This window comes from Oryctolagus cuniculus, chromosome 6 (genome assembly GCF_964237555.1).
Source record: "Oryctolagus cuniculus chromosome 6, mOryCun1.1, whole genome shotgun sequence".
Classification (NCBI taxonomy): Eukaryota; Metazoa; Chordata; class Mammalia; order Lagomorpha; family Leporidae; genus Oryctolagus; species Oryctolagus cuniculus.
The window spans coordinates 95,929,902-95,952,328 of NC_091437.1; the positions used below are offsets into that span (position 1 = coordinate 95,929,902).

The 22,427-nt window shown below is 41.7% G+C and overlaps 1 protein-coding gene across 19 annotated transcripts in view; it reads right to left on the reverse strand.

Moving 5' to 3' along the window:
• The window catches only part of NCOA2 (nuclear receptor coactivator 2), a 299,416-nt gene that overhangs the window by 134,921 nt on the left and 142,068 nt on the right, over positions 1-22,427 (reverse strand). For 6 of the 19 annotated variants that reach the window (XM_070075149.1, XM_008255625.4, XM_070075154.1 and 3 more), the window contains exon 3: positions 11,695-11,751. The exons of 12 other annotated variants lie outside the window; for them this stretch is intronic. The gene's annotated coding sequence lies outside the window, so the exon portion shown is untranslated. Of the gene's footprint in view, positions 1-11,694; positions 11,790-22,427 lie in introns of all 19 variants that reach the window. One more of the 19 variants, XM_051844544.2, reaches the window with a different exon arrangement.

Genomic DNA, 22,427 nt, shown 5'->3' on the forward strand with positions numbered 1-22,427 from the left:
GACAACTTGGATGCACCCTACATACGTCCTAAGTGAAAGAAAGCAGACACCAAAGGCACATTATGATTCTACATAGGAGGTACTTAAAACAGTTGAAGTCATAGTGGCAGAAAGAACAGAGGTTATCAGGGGCAGTAGAAGAGGAAGAATAAGAAGTTACTGTTTAATGAGTACAGAGTGTCTGTGTGAGATGTATAAAAGTTCCAAAAATGCTTAGTAGTGACAGTTGCAAAACACTGGTAAAGTATTTGTTCATGAACTGTTCAGTTAAGACAGTTCAAATGAAAAATTTTATGTTGCGTATATTTTACAATATAAAAAGTGGAGAAAAAACATACAAAAATATTAAAAACAAATTCAAAAATTCCTGATAACCAGGACATCACCCCAGATCCATTAGATCAGAGGTTTTAGACATGTCATTAGACCATCCATATTTTTCATAAAAGCTTTCCAATTAATCCTAACGTTAACTAGGACTCAGAACTACTGCTCTGTATTCTCTTTGGTGGGACTACCTCTTCTCATGGTTTCCCAAAACCTTTTTTTTTTTTTTTAAGATTTATTTATTTATGTGAAAGGCAGAATTACAGAGAGGTAGAGGTAGAGGCAGAGAAAGAAAGAGAGGCCTTCCATCTGCTGGTTCATTCCCCAAGTGGCTCCAAAGGCCAGAGCTGGGCCAATCTGAAGCCAGGAGTCAGGAGCTTCTTCTGGGTCTCCCACATGGTTGCAGGGGCCCAAAGATTTGGGCCATCTTCTACTGCTGTCCCAGGCCATAGCAGAGAGTTGGATCGGAAGTGGAGCAGCAGGGACTTGAACCGGGGCCCACATGGGATGCCAGCACTACAGGCCACAGCTTTACCTGCTATGCCACAGTGCCAGCCCCCTCCCCCAAACCTTTCTTGCAGGCTTCTCCTCTCAAAGCTTCCACTTCAAAACTCCAGCTGCCTGTTGAGTTACACTCACCTATCACTTTCTTCCCACCTGCATGCAATATGTCGGTCTCCTAACATCATCCTTCCATCCTTGTGTGCTCAGCAAATCAGATAAGGCCACTCTGCTTCTCATACAAGCTCCAGTATTCCCTCTGGTCACTCCAACCACTACTGCTACTATTCCAGGTCTTCATTACCTCTCGCCTGGATTATCCAACCAAATCTCTAGATAACTTCTCTGCTTACAGCTCTCTGGTGGATTCCACTCGCTCCCAGAGGAAGCCTCTGTGTCCCTCGGAGTCACATGGGGAGCTTCCCGATCTCTGTGCCCAGGCTCATCTTCCATCCTCGCCTGCAATGGCACACAGCTGCTCTCCTACCATGCACACAGCTCAGCTCAGTTCTTCTGCCTGTCCTGCAGGAACAAGCCTTGTGTGTTCCCCTTCAGCTCACTCCCCACCATCGTCTTTAGTCCCCGCTCCTCTCTTCCAGCAGCCTTTAGGGACTGCTATCATTAACCATGTGGGTCATAATTATCTTATTTACATCATTTCACGTGCAAAGCTGTGTTTCTGGAAGGGCCAAAATTAAGTATTTTTCATTTATCCTAGGCCTTTATTAGAAGGCCTGACACATAAGTACTTAATCAATGTTCACAAAATAAATTCCTTTACAAACTTCTATGGAGTTTGAAGTTGTTGCACCAAAAGAGGTTAACACCACTAAACATTTACTGTGCTAAAGCAGTATACCTGTGTTTTTATATGATCCTCACAATTAACTCCATGAAGTAATTATTATTATTATCATCATTCCCCAAAAGCAGACAAAAATCAGGTAACATCTAAGGTCAAACAGGGTCTTACCAAACCAAATGGCAGAAGCAGGATCTGAATCCATGCAGTCTGGCCTTAGGCCTGCACTCCTTATCTTCACATCCAGTACTGGCTCCTTACCTGACACCTTGTCACTCAACCCGTCTTCTCACCTGTGAGTCTCCTCTAAGTATTTTCTTCCTGTATTTTTCCCTATGCTTTTTTTGAAAAGCTATAATCTTATATTATGTGGCTTTGAAAAAGCTTTACGGTGTTACCACATAGTCTTCATAGCTAGCGTAACTGCCACCAGAACAAACATAGAAGTTTGCAATGAGGCTGGAAAACAATTAACTACTCTAAGTAAGAAACTAAGATGACGGTCACTTAGGTGAAAAGAACCTGGGGATTTTGGTCGATTGCAAGATGACTTGGTGCTAAAAATAAAATAACAAATGTGTTTGCATATCACAGTAACCAAAACAAAATTAATGCTATGTGATTCAGACAGAAACCTGAGATTCCATGTTGCTCCCAAAGATAGGAATAACTGGTTCATGGGCGATGTAGTTAGTCAACAGTGTGTGTGTACAGGTGTGCCCATGTTAAACTACTTGGGGAGATCAGACATACACAGTGGGAAAACACACCAGGTGGACTGAAAGCACACTGCACAAAGAAGAGATGCTACATTTACAAAATGAGTGATTTGAAACTAAGCAGAAATGGGGCTGGCATCGTGGCACAGTGGGTTAAGCTGCTGCTTGTTAAGCCGACATCTGGCTTGAGTCCCAGCTGCTCTGCTTCCAATCCAGCTCCCTGCTAATGTGCCTGGGAAAGCAGTGGAAGATGGTCCAGGTACTTGGAGTCCTGCCACCCGTGTAGGAGATACAGATAGAATTCCTGGCTCCTGGATCAGCCCTGGCTGTTGCAGCCATTTGGGGAGTGAACCAGTGGGTGGAAGATCTAACTCTGTCTGTCTCCTTTTCTTTCTGTCACTCTGCCTTTCAAATAAATAAATATATCTTAAAAAAAATGATACATTGGATAAAAGCCAATTTATTTTTTAAAGCAGAAGAAAGTATATGAGGTGTTAAGTAATTACATTAAGTGTTTGATCCTGTACTGGGTACTGTATTATTTTATTTAATTTTTAATTAATTCTCAGAGGTCTACAAAGCAGACATCATTCCCTGATTTAGAGAAGAAAACAGATTCAGAGATGTTTCCTGCTGTCCAAGGCCTCAAAGCTTCCAAGTTATGGAATGAGGCTCCAAACCAAACTCTCGATTGCAAATTCATGCTCTGTCCACAACTCCTCAGTGTCCACTAACGCCATTAAATAAATATTTCATAGTATGTAGCGGGGGGGTTGCCAAACCTGGCACAAGGGATGGTCTAGGTGAAGTGTACTGAAAAGCTGAACGTATCATCCTCCAAGTGTGGGAAATGCCCACCCCTGGAGATCTTCAGCTATAACGTGAGGGAAATGGATACATGACATCGGCATTGCTTGGTATGGTCAGCTCCATCACGTGTGGCCAAGTGGCAACCTCCCAGTGTGAACTGAATTCTGCAGGGGAACCAAAAGCTGACAGCCTTCCAGTGCTGTGACAGGGAGCACTTGGATTTCCTGTTTTTTTTTTTTTTTTTTTCTTCTCAGTATCAGCAAGGAAGTATGAAATTTCTTTCTCCCTGAATATTCTTAGGAGTTATGCATGTAATTGTGCTTCTGTTCATTTCCAGTCCCACAACCCTGAAATTCTGAATGTAACCAAAAATAAATGTAGTGCATTGCTTGCCTGAACCATAAAATTACATCGAGCTTAGGTGGTTTGGACATTCAGGACAGTCCCAGGCCCGCACAAGCTAAACTGTGCCCCAGTTTATCTCCATATCTGCAATCCAGGCCTTCTACTATTTCAATGAAAACATTGTCTTTTGGTGTGTCACAATAACTGGGTCCATTTCTCTTGCTTTGATGCCTTCTGATCACATTAACCCCTCACATAAGAAACAACTTCCTACCTACCTCTGTTAGCTTGCCTCTCCTTACCTAACTTTAGCTACTTTGATAACATTTCCAACCAAGTTTATTAGAAAATTGTGTTCCAGAATCTAACCGTTATTAAGGCTACCTGGGAGTTGAAATGATTTGGAAGTGATGGGACTTTGGGAGATCAAAAGGGGCCTCAAATGGGTCAATATAGGAAGTTTTTCAACTGTACAGAGGTAATGATAAATAACTTAACACTGGTTAGTTCTGATAAACATACCACAACACATTACCTAAATGAAAGTAAGTGCCAACAACAGCAGAATAGAAGGATCAGAGAATTCAAATTGTGAAGAACACAAGACCCAGAGTTCCACGGACCTTGGTAAATGTTGCACAGTCATAGGTTTTACTGCACCCTATTCTGAACCGAATGATCCATGTCCATGGAACTTCCTGAGGATTCTCAGCCTGCTGTGACACAGAGGACAACATCACCAGACCCCGAGACACTCCTCTCCTGGCACCTGACTCTAGGGTCCCATCTACAGATTGCCCAGGGGCCAAGGGGATCAAGTGGCACAAAAATTCCATCCAGGCAAAGGCAATGGTAATTGTTGGGTCAAATGGGTTTTCTGTCTTTAGGATATATGAGAGTGTTGTTCAATGGGAGGAGACAAAATAAGTTGAAAAGACTCATGGAAAGAAACCACAAGATAATAAAGAACAAGGAACAACCAATGAACCAAAGTTAAGAGGCAGGGGAAAAGCACCAAGAGTGGGAGAGGGCTGGTTAGCTGGCAGAACAGAACCAGAGCAGCTGGGGAGGGCACCTCTGCCCCAGCAATTATAAATGAAAAATGGTTCTCAACATTTCCTCATAGTAAATCATCCTTCAAGCTCCGTTTTTCTCACCGTTGGGCTACCATATGGTTATGGAGGCTTTTCATCTAGGACAACTTGTGGCCCAGAGCTCTAACTCTGTCCCTTTCCATTCAAGGTAGAACAACTATCCTGTTGGCATCCATCTCCTAACTTGGCCCCAGTGTCGCTGAACCTCCAAATAATATTGGGCTTTGGAGCCCCCTCTGGGCCTCCCCATTTATCAACTGTGCAACTTTGGGAAAGGTGGTTAGCATTCCTGAAGCTCAGTTTCCATGTCTGTAATATTTGGAAGTAATATTTACTTCACAACATTTGCATGAAAATTAAGTGAGATAAAATAGCCTAGTAGAAAGAAATCATCTTATGAAAATTAGCTTTTTTTTTATAAATATATTCTGTGGGTTTTTTTTTTTTTTTTTTTTTTTGATACAGGCAGAGTGGACAGTGAGAGAGAGAGAGGGAGAAAGGTCTTCCTTTTGCCACGGCCACCATGGCTGGCACGCTGCGGCCAGCGCACCGCGCTAATCCAAAGGCAGGAGCCAGGTACTTACCCTGGTCTCCCATGGGGTGCAGGGCCCAAGCACTTGGGCCATCCTCCACTGCATTCCCGGGCCATAGCAGAGAACTGGCCTGGAAGAGGGGCAACCGGGACTAGAACCCGGTGTGCCAGCACCGCAAGGCGGAGGGTTAGCCTATTGAGCCACGGCGCCAGCCAATATATTCTGTGTTTTAAAAGCCTCTTACAATTGCCAGCTCTACAACATAACAGTATATATATTTCTTTTTTAAGATTTACTTTATTTATTTGAATGGTACAGTTATGGAGAGAAAGGGAGAAACAGAGAGATTGATCTTCCATCCATTGGCTCTCTCCCCGCTTAGGCCAGGTCAAAGCCGGGAGTCAAGAGCTTCATCCAGGTCTCCCATGTGGGTGCAAGAACTTGGGCCATCTTCCACTGCTTTTCCCAGGCACATTGACAGGGAGCTGGACTGGAAGTAGAACAACCAGGACTTGAACTGGCACTCATATGGCATGCATGCTGGCATTGTAGGCAGTGGCCTAATCTGCTGTGCCACAACAAGGGCCCCCATTCCTGCAGTCATTAGTATGTGAAATACTTGCTTCCGCAAATACCATCCCCAACTCAAATAAGGAGAGGAGACACTGCCTTTTTGCTTTAGCTCAGATGTTGTCAAACAGGTGTCCTTTTTCTGCAGCATTCTTAGGGAAACACATTTTGCATCTTGGTACTTTTGCTGCTTAAAATGGTCCTCAAGAATAGCACTGAAGTGCTGTGTTACACTCCTAAGTGCAGGAAAGACATGATATGCCTTACAGAGAAAACTCGTGTGTCAGATAAACTGTCCAGAGAGCAGTTACCTTGCTAATGGCCATGAGTTCAATGTTAATGAATCAACACTGCATGTTAAATAAAAATTTCATAAACGAGAACCACCTGTAATACATTAGAGGGAGAACATGGCAGGGAGTGAGAATGTTTGGGGCATGAAGCTGGAAGCACAGATTCAGATCATGAAAGAGTCTTTTATGTCCTACCAAGGAATCTGTGGACTTCAAATTGCTTTTCATCTGAAATGACTGATTCAAAGACTATGAGCTTAGGAAGGGTCCACACCTTCCTGCCCTTTAACTGTGCCCTGATGCCTGGCACAGATGTGCCATCTAGAGGGAAAACCTCCTTCCTGCCTTCTGCCTCTACACATGCTGGCCTCTGTTCAGAGCAGCTCTGGAGACAGCAATGCACCACAAACTATCAATCATCTAGCAGTCACATTCAAGGTGAAAGAAATGGGTGAAACCAAATTGAGTAATACATTTTTTATTTACCACAATAGTCAAAATGTTATCATTTCAACAAGTAATCAATAGCTTTACAATTATTCACGAGGCAGTTTATATTTACTTTTTCCTACTTTGTCCTAAGATCTGGGTGCATTTTATACTCACTTCAGACTAGCCACAGCTCGACTGCTCAGAAGCTACCTGCAGCCACCACCCAGGGCAGGGCCGGCTAGGAAGATCTCCCAGCTCCCCTGTGCCCTCTCAGCATTACCCACAGACCCAGCTCCATCTTTACAGTCTCTGACAGGTGTTCCCTGCTCAGTCCTCTGCCCAGTCCGCCCAAAACAAGTCACTCTTCCTCTGGTTCTAGTGAAGCAACTGACAAAAACCTTAAAACAAACAGATGCCAAATGAGCAAGAGGATGTAACTAGAAGAATGAAAGACAGTGGTGAAACAAACCAAGGGACTGGTGCTGTGGCCCAGTGGGTCAGGCAGCTGCTTATGGCACTGGCACCCCACTGAGTACCCATACTGAGTGTGGTTCAGGTCCTGGCTACTCCGCTTCTGATTCGGCCTCCTGCTAACGAGTCTGGAAAGGCAGAGGAAGATGACCCAAGGACTTGGACCTATGGGGGAGACCTGGATGGAGTTCCTGGCTCCTGGCTTCATCCTGGCCCAGCCTTGGCTGTTGTTGCTGTTTGGGGGAGTGAACCAGGGGATCTCTGTCTCTCCCTTTCCCTCTGTCACTCTTTCAAATCAATCAATCGATCGATGAATCAATCTCCTAAAAAGAAAGAAGCCAACATACAGTAGGCTCCTATCAGCTAAAACCACATTTGAATATCTACCCATTCCTAAGGACTGAATGACAAGACTGCATGGAATAAAATCTTGTCTACCATGAAGGATACCACCTGGTAGCAAACAGACCATAAATCATTAAAGTATGACAAAGTACAAGGAATTCCCCACCTGAGAGACTAGACAGAAAAGAGCTCATCTCCAGAGAATTTACGTGGATAAGAAATGATTAACAGCAAATCTGAAGCCAGTGGTTACATTCCAGGGGTGTTCTCAGCCTATGTAAACCGGGATCTTAATTGGGATTGTCTGTGGTTTCTTACACCTGAATGTGCCATCATACATAGTGATGCAGTGAGTTAAGGGCCCTGAAAGCAGCCAGCTCTTCACTTGCCAAGAGAAAAAGAAGCAAGCCGCTAAGAGAAGAGAAGAGGTAATGCACAGATTCCCGGCTGCCCCAGTGCAGAGCTCGCCTCCCCCACTCATCTCAGGGACACGCACGGTCCACCCCCAGAACAGTCCTGCTCCCCACACCCGGGCTCGCCCTCCCAGCGAGGGCTTCTGAGTGAAGTGTGAGCTGGTTTTTTACGCATAGATGTTTCTTTTCAATGCAGAAAAAACACTCTGTAAATAATGTTCTAGTCTTAACATATTTGAAAGGAAAACACTAGTTTATCAAAACTACAAACGGTAAAATACAATAGTCACCTCGACCTTAACAGTTTTATCCTCGTCCCTGTGTTCAGTCCATCCTCATGCCAGAATAAATCAGCAACACCAGCTGAATCCAGGTTACACAGCAATCTGGAGCCTGGACTCCAGAGGCCAACCAACTGGGTCTGAATCCTGCTGTACTCCATGTTGATTAGCTGGGGAGCCTGGGCAGTTGCTGTACCTCTGCCTTCTAGGTCTCGGCTTCCCCCAGCCCTCTCTGAGAATGATACGTGACAGCAGGACCAGTATCACCGCGAGGACCATAGGAACGAATCCATCTAAGGTCCACAGAACAGCGTCTGGCACATAGAAAGCTCTGTGTAAAAATTCACCTCATGGTTAGGAAAACCGTGAAAACCACTGTTGTCTTGCTAGTGCCATTTTTCTTCATAAAAAAAAAAAAAAAAAAAAAGTACAAGGAAAGCCGTTAAAATGTTATGTTTAACGAGAAAATGCAAAAACAAAAAATAGACATAGTCACATATAAAACAAAATAGGGAAAGGCCAATTAACAACTTTTTTATAAAGTTCAAATCTGATGAGGTTTCAACATAAAATTTATTATTCATTCTGACTGAAGGGCTTACAGACAAAATATACATTTTAAACCTTAATCTCACAGTGTGCTTTTATGATCCTTTACTATAGCCAATTAATTTACTATTTTGATTTGGCATCTGAAATGATGAAACCAAACATCTAGCTTCTAACTCAACTCATTGCTTCACTTTGTTTTTTTTTCTTTAAACAGAAACAATTCCTTCAGAGTTAAGATTATAGTAGTAACAACTAAGTTATCACTAAAATGAAAATAAATCAAACATGTTTATGTTATACAATATTAGTGATTAACATTACAAGCATTAACCCCACAGGTTAACTATGAACTTCGGGGGAAAACAGAATTGCTACAACTAAAACAAACACCAGAAAATGCCAAGTCTTACCTCTTAATGTCAAGGACTGCAGAACCTGAGAGAGAAATGATCCCACACCCTTCTCAGCATCGCAGAGTGATCTTTTGTAGAGCAAACCGGTGAAGGTACACTGGAGAGACTTGCTGCCTGCTACACAGACTTGTTCACTTGTGTATTTTATATCCCCTTGGCTTTCAGACAATTCAGCTGTCTAAGACCCAGATCTGCCTATATCTTCCCCAACTCTTTCTCAAACAACAAAACGGCCCTACAAACATACTTCATTGAGTTTTACAAAGTGAACACTCACTTTTAATTCTACCCTTTCGTACCCCATCTTTCCTTCAAATTAAAAACCATGCCAGGAAACAAATCCCCTCGGCCTGACAAGATCAGACCCGATTATATTATTTGCGGTTAATTATTGTGGCTGGAATTCTGATTCCAGGATCTGCAAGCTCTTCACCTGGCTTGTTAAGACACTACCCAGATGTCAAAATGTGGGTCTTCTAACTACAAGAATAAGATTGGGGTGCTTCATCATTCCTTTACCTCCAAAAACATTTTGAGACAGCACAGTATACAAATGCGTTTATGAGAGTATTTGCAAACGGTAAAGGACTAATACTTGAGGTCGCTTAGAGATTAGCAACATCATCGGGTAGGAAAACAATTCTAGTTTTAGGAGACAATAAACGGAACAAATGTATTTGTTATGATGCAAAGAAAGTGTGAAGCTGCACAGATGCAGACAGTTAAAACTGTCATCTGGGGGCCTGTGCTGTGGCGCAGTGGGTAAAGCCACCGCCTGCAATGCTGGCATCCCATTTGGGCGCTGGTTCGAGTCTCAGCTGCTCCACTTCTGATTCAGCTCTTTGCTATGGCCTGGGAAAGCAGATGGCCCAAGGACTTGCATGAGAGACCCAGAAGAAGCTCCTGGCTCCTGGCTTCAGATTGGCGCAGCTCCAGCTATTGCAGCCAATTGGGGAGTGAACCAGGGGATGGAAGTCCTCTCTCTCTCTCTCTCTCTTTGCCTCTCCTCCACTGTGTAACTCTGCCTTTCAAATAAATAAATAAATCTTTAAAAAAAAAAAACTGTCATCCAAACCTTCTTGTGAGGAAAGTCATTCACAAAAGTCATCAGGAAAGTACCCCTAGCGCTAGAAGTTCCACACAAAATTCCTCCCATACACTTAAAATTCACATAAGATTCAGCATAACGACATTTATTGTGGTTGAATTTCAATAGCTGTTGTAAGTGACCTTCTTGGATGGAATACCATATTTGCCTTTGTTTTCCTAAAATGTTTCGCAGAGTCTTAAAGTAATAGTAGATAATCGATGAAACACCTTGAATTATTCCAAAATCCTTGAGCCAGTTGAAGATTTTAGATAAGGCAATAAAATACAATTGAAAAGGAAAACCAAGAGAGTCCAAACACTTCAGCCTGGAAAATTTTATTAGCAAAAAATATTTAATATATGATGACAGTACCTTTGGGGCTGAACCCTGTATGTAATCCTATCTACAGACTACTTAAAGAATGTGTGATAGTACTACAGTTTTTTTTTTTTAATTGTGGAACAATAAAGTCATTGTTCATTAACTACTTATTTGAAACAAGGTCTCTGTTTTTGTTTTTTTTGTAGATGCACTAAACGAAGGTGTCAAGTTTTTTTTTTTTAGTTTTTTTTTTGTTGTTGTTGTTTTTTTTTTGGTGAAGAAAAGCCTATTTAATAAGACTAATGATTAAACTATATTATACTAACATGTGGTCTGTAGACATTATAAGGAACAAGAGTCTCCTGTATTTGCATAATTTAAAATTCTATTTGAGCTGCTCTCATTGTCCTTACTGTAAAAAATCACATGAATTCATTTTTTGTTAAAATGTCTACACACTGCACAAATAGCCTGGTAGATATTATGTCCTCCAATGTCAATTTCCAAGGGAACTTTATACAATACAGTTTAGTTTCAAAATCTATCTCAAGTTGAGCATATCTGCTCTAGAAGTTAAATGAAAAACATTAACAAATTTATTTCTCAGGTGCACTGTGTAATAGTTAACCCTTTCCACATCAAGCTCATGATAATCTTTGGAAGTCAGAGATTTTTAAGTACAACACCATCCAAGGTTAACAGAAAGGTACAGGCTGCTCAGAGAATTAATAGCATTAGCATGAACAAAAGTGGGCAAGTACAGTCTGAAGAGTAATTCAATGTTATTTCAATTATTTCTCTATACAGTGGCATAAGGATAAATCAGAGTACCTATATATAAATAAATCAGGTTATATAAATATATATATCTCCCACCATTCAAAAAAAAGAAATTAATCAAGATCTGAAACCCAAAAGGAAAGCTTTAGTTATCACCTAGTTAAAAATTAAATGATTCCACATTCACCACAGAGCTCCCTTTCAAGCTAAAAAACAAAACAGTAAAACCACACAAACAGAAATATTAAGCTTAGTTATACTTATTCCTTAATAACTAAGATTTAGTTGCTTAAGGATTAAGATTCTTTTCCTGAATTTTAGAAAATGCCTACCAAAATTATTTCCTAACAACAATCCTGACACAGCACTTGACCACAGAGAGAAACAGCAAGTAATCTTTAAGTACTAAATAAACACAAAAGAAATAAGGACCAGCAATCAATTTGGGTCACACTGTATCTGTCTATTCCTGAGAACACTGTCACTGCCTGTTTGTCACGCTCAGTCCTCCCTTCAACAATGCGCACGCACATCCAATCCACAAGCACACGGAATTCCAAGAACATTACCAAATATTAAGTCAGGGCACTTCGGAAACACACCTTGTAATTGTCCACAGCCTCTGCAGTTCAAATCAGAGCTCAGCGGCTTCTCTGGATCTTCACCAGGGGTGGAAACACAAATACCATACATCACTCTTCACAACAAAACAAAAAAGCCCCACAATTAGCAATACATTTATTGCCTCAGAGATAAATCTCCTCTATTAACCCAAACCCACATTATGTCTTGATGTAAACCTAAACACATGCTGAGCGCCCCGCCGCTTCTCGCCTCTGCCGTTTGTTTCTAACGATAGCTGACAAACTAGCCACACAAATCCTTTTTTAGCTGCTGATCAGACAGATCCCCCTTTGACAATCCAGCATGGTGGAACACTCGAAAATTCTTCCTGCTTCTATTCTATTGCTTGCTCTAAAAACTGGTTTCCTTTTCATTGAGATAATAGCCTTTTCTGCAGTCACATGACTCAGAAGCTACATTAGCAGAGCTTTATGATAATACACTGAGTAAGCCTCTACCCCCTCCTGCTATTAAGGGGATGTCTTTTTCCTCTCTCTCTCTCTCTCAGACTCTCATTTTCTCACACATACACACACATGCATAAGCAATGCACACATGCTCTCACATATGCATGCCGAAAATTATTTACTCTCCTTGGAAAGCTCATCACCAATAAAAAGGTATACCCTGAAATGAAAATACAACTTGAGATCTGCTGCTGGAAACAGCTGCTCAGAACAAGCACTCTTTCGCAGCACCCTGGCAGTGAGCACTTGCTATGAGCAGTAACACAAAGTGGGACAGTTAGAAGGAAATATGTATTGTCTTGAGCTTTGCCCCCAGTGATATAAATCTCACATAATGAACACTTTGGAGGCATTAAAGCCATCCACACGTTGGAAATTAATTCCCCACAGTAGTAAAACACACGCAAGCATACTTTTTAACATCAAAATGTACTTATTAGGAATGTGTTCTCATTAAGTAATTTGGAAGTTGTTCCAAGAAGAAAAATACCCCCATGGCCAAAACAATCTTAAAAAATAATGATCAAAAGGTCCTTTGGGTGTGGTTAGCCTGATCTATTTCTGACACATGATCAACTCTCAACACACACATTTGGAAGCAGCAGCATGCCACCTGACACACAGCAGTGTCTCCATCATTTTTTTTTTTTTTTTGGATGTCCTTAAGTAACAGGTGGAAACATGAGACAACGAAATGGCAGATTACATTAGATGCCTACTTCATCTTTTGTTATGGTTTTGTTTTTTAATCCACCAAGCAAGCAATCTGGGGAAGTGCAGGGTCATCAAAGGCGGAGGGACAGGCAAGGTGAGGAGCTGCCTGGGAAAAGAACCATGCTGACATGCAACGCTTGGTGGGAGAAACACTGCACACAATGAGATTAAAAGAGGAGTCAAGATGGTAATTAAACTGCATTCCACATTTCTTGGCTGTAACTGGTTTCCTCAGCACAAAAATTGAAAATACAGTAGGCAGATTTTTAATATGTATTTCTTGCTTTTGATGGTGGGGATGCACACCCAACATTTACAACGTCAACTCTTTTCAAGTGTATAGTTAAGCAGTGTTAAGGGCATTCACACTGTTGTGCAACAGATCTCCTGAACTTTTTCATTGTGCAAAACCGAAACTCTCTACCCACTGAACAACTCCCCATTTCCTCCTCCCCACAGCCGCTGGCAACCACCATTCTACTTTCTGTTTCTACGAATCTGACTGCTTTGGATATCTCAAACAGCACTTGTCCTTTGGTGAGGAAATATTTTTAAAAAAATTAATTCAATATCAGGAGATCAAGACCTCACAGAATCATCCTACCTAACTGCATTATTCATACGTAAACCAAGTCAAAATCATATTCTTTAATACAGAAAGATCAAGAACTCTTACAGATACAACTAAACAGAAGATAGACAAAAGTTATATACACAAAAAGCTCTAACTTCTCAGAACTTAACGAATCTGATAATTCTAATTCCGAAACTTTCAGTTTTCCCTGATTATATTAACTACCTAACAGTGGTTAAACAGACAGATGACTCAGGGGGGGATGGAGAAGGTGTTTACTAATTCTCTTTACATCACTCAAAGGAACCCTAGCCACTCCGGAAGACACCTTAAGAAGCAACAGACTCTGAAATGAGTAGCTAGGAGAGTATCAGGGAACATCTGCTCTCTCTCAGAAGGACCTGAGCAGAGAAATTAAATCAGAAAACAAAATGTTTCAGGTTAAATTTTAAAATTCAAAATACCTGCACAGGGGCTGACCCTGTGGCATGGGAGGCTAAGCCTCCACCTGGGGCGCCACCATCCCATATGGGCCCCGGTTTGTGTCCCAGCTGCTCTTTTTTCCAACCAGGTCTCTGCTTATGGCCTGGGAAAGCAGTGAAAGATGGCCCAAGTGCTTGGGTCCCTGTACCCACATGGGAGACTCAGAAGAAGCTCCTGGCTTCTGACTTCGGATCAGCCCAGCTCCAGCCATTGCAGCCATCTGGGGAGTGAACCAGCAGAGGGAAGACCTCCCTGTGTCATTCTCTCTGTAACTCAGCCTCTCAAATAAATATATCTTTAAAAAACATTTTAAACAATACCAGCACATGGCCATACCTCATAATAAAAAGCCAAAGCACAATTCAGAATTTTTTTACATTGATATTTTAAGAAGATATTTATTTATTTGAAAGGAAGAATTACAGAAAGAAGGATCGAGGGAGGGGTAAATCTTCTATCCACTGGTTCACTACCCAAATGGTTGCAATGGCAGGAGCTGGGCCAATCCGAAACCATGATCTTCTTCCAGGTCTCCCATGTGGTTGCAGGGGCCCATGCACTTGGGCCATCTTCCACAGCTTTCCCAGACACATTAGCAGGGAGCTGGATCAGAAGTAGAGCAGCTAGGACTCTAACCAGTGCCATCAGGGATGCCGGCACTGCTGGCAGAGGCTTAAGCCGCTACAACACAGCACCAATCCCCATACTTTTCAAGATAACTAAGCTAATTGTTAAAGAATCTTTAAAGTCATAATGACTTTAACAGCCACCTAAATATTTTCATTATGCACTTGAGGTCTAAAATCAATAATCAACCAAGGTATCCTATGAAATCAATGCAATAAGCAAGAAAACTTTCTAAAAATTGCAGGGGGAATTTATGACATCTGTCTATCCAAATGTGTCCTTTCTCTGAACATAAGGTCATGAAATCCTTGGTGACCTTATAGATCTCTTCCATAGAGAGAGAGTGAGGTCACAGACATTCTACCATTAACAACATGTGTCCTTTATTAAGTGAAATGGAGCTTTTACAAATTATGTTGCAGCCAGAGCATGGGCAGCAGCAAAATGCTGTGCTCCCGTGATCAGCTCAATCGCAGTAAGAAAGTGTTTCTTGCTAGACATATCTAGTAAAATGTCTCAATCTGGATTCTGTGCATACACTTCAAGATGTACTGCTGTTAGCAAATCTGTCCCTCCATCATGTTTTCTGGTGGCACGTACAATGGGAAAAGTTTCTGCCTAACTCTCCTGAGTGCAGAAGGTGGCTACAGCAGATTTTATCATCAGCAATTTTCAACTTTTGTCTCTACCATGGCTGTAGTGTTTACAAGGAAATTAGACTAGATAATTTGTAAAGTTGTTTTTAGCTTTAACATTTTACGATGGTGGTTATAAATAATTGAAGCTCATTCCTCAATCCAAAAGTCTGAAGAGAGGTAAAGCAAGGACTCATAGAGTAACGCTTAGGTTTTAAAAACTGAAGCACAATCTGCATTCGGTGCAATATGCAGATCTTCAGAGTAAAGTTCATGAGCAGAGACAAATGAAAGCACTATGTCATCCACACTGCTATCAAGACGCAGAACACTTGCATCACTCCGCAAAGCGCTCTTCTGCCGGTTCTCAGGCAATCGCCACCTCCTCATCCTAGCCAGCAACTAAGATGGTCACAGATCAGTTGTGCTTTCTCTAGAACTTCAAGTAAATGCTATCCTCACAGTTCAGGCTTCTGTTGTCCTAGCTTCTTTGTGCACAAAGCTTTTGAGATTCATTCTTGTAACTGTGTGTATTAATAACTTGTTCCTTTTTATCACCAGGGTATTCCACTGTGTGAATTATACCACAGTTTGTTTTCCATTCTCCTGTTAATGAACATTTGAGTTCTTTCCAGTTGGGAGCTTATGGTAAACAGAATTCCAAGGAGGTTCTGAAAGATTCTCCATCCCTTAGTGTGCCCGTCCTGCATAATCTCCACAACTGGAAACAGGATAGATTTCTACCTCACTGAATGATATGTCATAGACACAAATGGCTTTCAAAGAGATGAGCAGTGTGAGCCTTATCCGACCATGTGGGTTGATAAGCTGAGTTTATCAGAGGCATAAGATTGCTTAATATCCCTCAGCATCCTGGTCAGCATCTAACCTAGTGTTGCTCCTTGAATATGTGGTCATAATTTATGTACTGGTGTGTTTTTTTTTTCCCCTTAGAAAGGTGTAATTATGTGGCAATCTCAAAAAAAAAAAAAAAGAAAAAGAAAAAAAGTTTTCAAAGAGGCCCCCTGATAGGGACGAAAGTGCATACAGCCTCAGAGCCAGACTTTAGTTTGAACCCATGTATGGACATAGCATGTAGGAGGCCTGAGCAACTTACTTCACCTGAGTCTTAGATACCTTATCTGCAAATGGGAAGGTAGGGCGCTTACACTGCATTATTATTATGAAGATTCTCTAAGTTATATGTAAAACAGTCCAGTGCTTGGCATAAGAGATCATCAATTAATGATGGTTACTATTAGCTCTTAGTCTGATATGATTTTCAGCAAAAAGAATAAACAATCTGTGCATTATAAGGAAAGAGTAGAAGAAAGAAGACTACACACAATATTGAGGCAGATGAAACCACAGGTCATTTCCATTTAGTAATGTTTCCAACATTTAAAAACATGGTAAAATGTCAGTAAGTTCTGAATCCAGTGGCGGGCACATGGGAATTTATTGTACTTTTCTGAATTTCTGTGATGCGAATGTCCAAATAAAAATTGAGTACCACCAATTTTGATAAAATTTGATAAAATTTGATAAAATTTGATAAATTTTGATAATTTGATAAAATTTGATAAAATTTGATAAATTTATAAATTTTGATAAATTTGATAAAAATTGAGTACTGCACCAAAAAGTAGCAACTCTTTAATCTACAAAGATTTCTTTATACACTATGGCCACATATTTACTTACATGATTAAAAAGGTCACAATGCTCATTTGAACTTGCTGTTTCCAATAGGCATGAATCTGCCTAAAATTATGTTACTAGGGCCCCTGACCTCCTCCCTCAGGAAGTCAGTCAGAGGTAGAGGAAAAGGCTTATCTTTAAATATCCTGCTTATGGTTATCATTCACCTAACACTAACTAGAATTTTTATTCTTTTCATGGGTAGGAAAATGAGCCTTAGAGAAGGCCCAACGGTGCTTAGCTAGCAACGAGCACTATTTTGTTGGGTTATTTCCAATAAAAGGCTTATGCAAACAGCAGTACTGTCTATGATACTACTGCTGTAGATTATACCCACACAGAGAGGGCTGGGGAGAAGCACTACAGAGTGCAAAGACTTCTAAACACTGCTCTGCCAAGTTCCCACTTCGAGAAATGAAATAATACACAAATAGCATACTACAGTTCCATCTCAGCATTTGTACTGCATCCAAGGATTGCAGAGGCTGCAAACTACAGTGGCAGGCTCTTCCCAATGAGTGCATATGTAAACTGCTCTCAACTAAGTCAGCTCTGAAAAGTTCCTTCATTCTTTGAAGTCAGTAGGTTAAAGCTGAAATCCTTAGGTGATCTGTGAGCCAGAAGTAATGAGAACCCTGGTGGTCTTTCAGGGTTTACACCTTACACATCTTGGGCTTCCAAAAATGCCGAAGGCTCACAGAGATAATTATATACCACAAGAATTTGATTCATGGATGAATCCAGCCCTTGGAGATTAGCATTATTCCCTCAAAGAGATGGAGAGCACTGCACTCCCCCCACTCCCATTTGTTGCTTCCCGCCCAAATGTCTCCAGTGACCAGGAGGGAACTCACAGGAAGCAGGAACCAGAAATTAGAAGCCAGATTCAGGACTTAAAACCAAGCACCATGGTGTAATATGGACCTCTTAACCATGAGGCCAAATGCCTCTCCCAGCATATTTTTTGATGGTGGATGGCTATGGCTTTACACACCTTCTTGCCACCCTTACCTCTCTGAATTAAGAAGATTAGCTCTTCTGACGTGGCTGTTTTCTAGTTCTCCTAAATATTAACTTCTCCCAGATAGAGCCAGAGAGTGTGACAATCACACACACCAGAACACTACAAGAATCTGCCCGCCGGTCCTACTACATCCTAAAGACACTGCACAGGTCATGGATAGTAAGGCTTCTAGGTCTATTCTTGACAACCTGTTTCAACAAAGATCAGACTAAAAAGCTTTCATTTATTCACAAACTTGGCCATACAACTGGAACCGTCAAAGATAAAAAGCTACTCTTTGGGGGCTGGCGCAGTGGCTCACTTGATTAATCCTCCACCTGCGGCACCGGCATCCTATATGGGCACCAGATTCTGTCCCAGTTGCTCCTCTTCCAGTCCAGCTCTCTGCTGTGGCCCGGGAAGGCAGTGGAGGATGGCCCAAGTGCTTGGGCCCTGCACCTGCATGGGAAACCAGGAGGAAGCACCTGGCTCCTGGCTTCGGATCGGTGCAGCGCCGGCCATAGCAGCCATTTGGTGGGTGAACCAACGGAAGGAAGACCTTTCTCTCTGTCTCTCTCTAACTCTACCTGTTCAGAAAAAGAAAAAAAAAAAAAAAAAAAGAGCTACTCTTTGTAGAGATGCTATATTCTGGGGCAAATCATTAATTATTCATCTATTCCAAGTTTCCACAAGCACAAGACGCACTTGTGACAAAGGCGTGAAGGAACATGTGTTTTATGTTAGTAAGACTGCACCTCTCTCAGTGTATCACTGCTTCTTAGCACCCTGAGCCAATTCTGATTAGCTTCCAGTGTCACTTGAAAAATGCCTTTTGAATGAGGCTAATTTCTTTCACCTTCCCCTCACTGTCTTTTGCTTGCTTCTTATTCTCTCTTTTCTCTCAAAATATTGTTAAAATTATTTACCTGTATTATGAAGAAGGTGGTAATAATTGCAATCATAAGAGCAAGTATGAGAGAAGAGGGTAAACATCATTAGTGGATAAATAGAAATTTTTCCTTAAAATCTTGTAAGTTACAAGGTCATCAAAGAAGTAGGTACCTTTCTCTGAAGGGAGGAGAGAACTTCCACTTTGACTATGACCTTGTCTAAATATGATCAGAGTCGGTGAACTCAAAAGGCTTCCATAGCCTTGGCAACTCATGACAAGAGCCTAGGGTGATTACTGATGCCATAAACAAGAGTGTCAATTTGTTAAGTCAACAACAGGAGTCACTGTGCACTTATTCCTCATGTAGGATCTCTGTCCTTAATGTGCTGTACAGTGTGATTTAATGCTCTAACTAGTATTCAAACAGTATTTTTCACTTTGTGTTTCTATGTGGGTGCAAACTGTTGAAACCTTTACTTAATATATGCTAAACTGATCTTCTGTATATAAAGAGAATTGAAAATGAATCTTGATGTGAATGGAAGGGGAGAGGGAGCGGGAAAGGGGAGGGTTGCGGGTGGGAGGGAAGTTATGGGGGGGGAGCCATTATAACCCATAAGCTGTACTTTGGAAATTTATATTCATTAAATAAAAGTTTAAAAAAAATCTTGTAAGTTACAGAGACTTTTGGCAATAATGGAAAACTTTTTTTTATATTTCGTAGTTTTTCCTTCTTTTTTAGCTCCAGGTTAGTTTCATTCAATACACACTTATTCAGTTTCAATGGCATGTAAGAACAAAGTATCTAACCTAAAGGACTCATAATCAAAGAGAATAAACAGAAAAGCAAGCAAAAGTTATAAAGATGGTCAGAAATGCCATAGCAGAAATGATCCTTGAATTATGGAGACTGGGAAGCTACAGCAATCATATCCATGGGAAGTGGTGAGACTATATAGACTTAACTTTAAAAACTGCTTTATAATCAAATACAGTCCAGAAATAAACTCACATATATGGTCAAATGATCTCTGACAAGGGTGTGCACACCATTCAACTGTGAAAGGACAGTCTTTGCAACAAATGGCATTGGGAAAACCAGTTATCCATATGTATACCCCAAAAAAGATGTTGGATCTTTATCTTCTATATACAAACATTAACTCAAAATAATTCAAAGAGTTAAAAACTTGAAACTCTTATAAGAAAGCATGGGGTACAATCTTCACAACAATGAATATGGTAACGGTTTCTTGGATATGACACTAAAAGCACAAACAACAAAAGAACACAGAGACTGGATTCCATCAACAAAAATACCTTTGTGCAGCAAAGAAGACAATCAATGGAGTGATAATCTCCCATGGGATAGGAGAAAATACTTACAAATCACATATTTGATATACAATTAATTTCCAGAATATATAGATAACTCCTACAATGCAACAGCATAAAACAAAGATTTTGATTTAAAAATGGGCAGAGGGGCCAGTGCTGTGGCGTAGCAGGTCAAGCTGCAGCCTTCAGTACTGGCATCCCATATGGCCACTGGTTCAAGTCCTGGATGCTCTACTTCTGATCCAGCTCTCTGCTATGGCCTGGGAAAGCAGGAGAAGATGGCTCAAGTCCTTGGGCTCCTGCACCCGCATGGGAGACCTGGAGGAAGCTCCTGGCTCCTGGCTTTGGATCGGCCCAGCTCTGGCAGTTATAGCCATTTGGGATACACATGACTGCTCTACAATGACTACAACCTCCAAGTCTGTTAGAGCCACCTGCTGTGTGCCCAAGGTTTCAAGTGACTCATGTTAATTTATCAGTAGTTCAAGAAATGGAATTACTTCGGAACTTTTTCTAGCAGATTTACAAAACAGGAGATCAGAACCGTGTATCAACAAAGCAAAAAAAGAACTCACAAAAAGCTTAGAGGGGGCTGGTGCCGTGGCTCACTTGGTTAATCCTCCTCCTGTGGCGCTGGCATCCCATATAGGCGCCAGTTCTAGTCCCGGTTGCTCCTCTTCCAGTACAGCTCCCTGCTGTGGCCCGGAAAGCAGTGGAGGATGGCCCAAGTGCTTGGGCCCTGCACCCGCATGGGAGACCAAAAGGAAGCACCTGGCTCCTGGCTTCGGATCAGCACAGTGCCTGCCATGGTGGCCATTTGGGGAGTGAACCAACGGAAGAAGAACCCTTCTCTCTGTCTCTGTCTCTCACTGTCTATAACTCTACCTGTCAAATAAATAAATAAAAAGCTTAGAGAACAATTTACTTAATCTAGAAGTGAGGGATCTAAGAATAATTTAGAGAGTTTTCTCAAACAAGCAATGAAAAGCACACATGGGTGACGGTTATATACACCAAGCTAATGGATGATTCCTAATTTATTTCTGTTTTTCTGTGGAATAAACAATAGGATATATTAATTCAAAGACAAAAATACATCGACACAAAATGAGACTCTGAGCCTCTCGAGGCTGAATCCTATCATGGGATGTGTCAAGTTCACCAAGTGCATGGCACACATGGCTGCCGTTACCGCCTCTTCCGTTGCACAGCCGACGATGCTAATTAAGCACTTCTGAGCCTGTATGTGGCCTCTCAATTCTCCTCAACACAGCACTCCAGGCAATCACTATAATCAATAGGAGTTGGCACCACTATGAAGCCTGCTTGCCATCAAGCACCAGGGTGAGAGTAGGAAATGGGGGAGAGTTGGGGTGGCAGAAAAAATCTGGGGTAGTCTCTGCTAGTGGAAAGAGGATGTCCCACACTCAGCAGATCTGTGGGACAAGCTGGCTCCTTGAGTCGAAGTGGAATCAGTTGATGTGAATAGGCTACTCCCCCATCCCGGGCCTGTTTTAGACATGAATAAAGATCCAGCCAAATCCTCAGTGATGCAATAAACTCCACAGTTCTTCACACTGGAGTGAACTGAGGAGCACAATTAGAGATATGATCTTGAAGTTTTTTTTTTTTTTTTTTTTAAACAAAAATGCTTTGTTAGGGGCATGTGCATCACGCAGTGGCTCAGTCGCTGCTTAGGACATCCGCATCCCATATCAGAGTGCCTGATTTGAGACCCAGCTACTCCGCTTCTGATCCAGCTTCCTACTAGCGTGTACCCTGGGAGGCAGCAGATGATGGTCCAGATACTTAGGTTGCTGCCACACATGTGAAAGGCCAGATTGAGTCCTAGGCTCCTGGCTTTGGCCTGGCCCAGCCCAGCCCTGTCTGTTGCTGGCATATGGGGAGTGAACCAGCAGACAGAAGATCTCTGTTTCTGTCTAAAGTCTCGTAGACTGGGCAGCTACTCACAATCCTAATTCTGCTGCTTCTGCCCAGGTTTCTACTCAAATCATATTCTCAACCATTCCGAGAGATCAGAGAGTAGAACAGAGGGGCAGGGAAAGGAAGCAGGTTTGCAAGTGATAGAACAGTTTTTCAGAGACACCCAGAGCTGTGCATGGATCTTAACCCGCAAGTGGACCAAAGGTAGCTACTCCACTGCTATACATGGGAAATTCAAGACGATCTGGGTCAAATCAGGAAGAAGCAGTGCAACTATTTTTGTTTTGAATACTTTCCCCTTTAAACATGGCCAACTATGTGATAAAGGAGTCC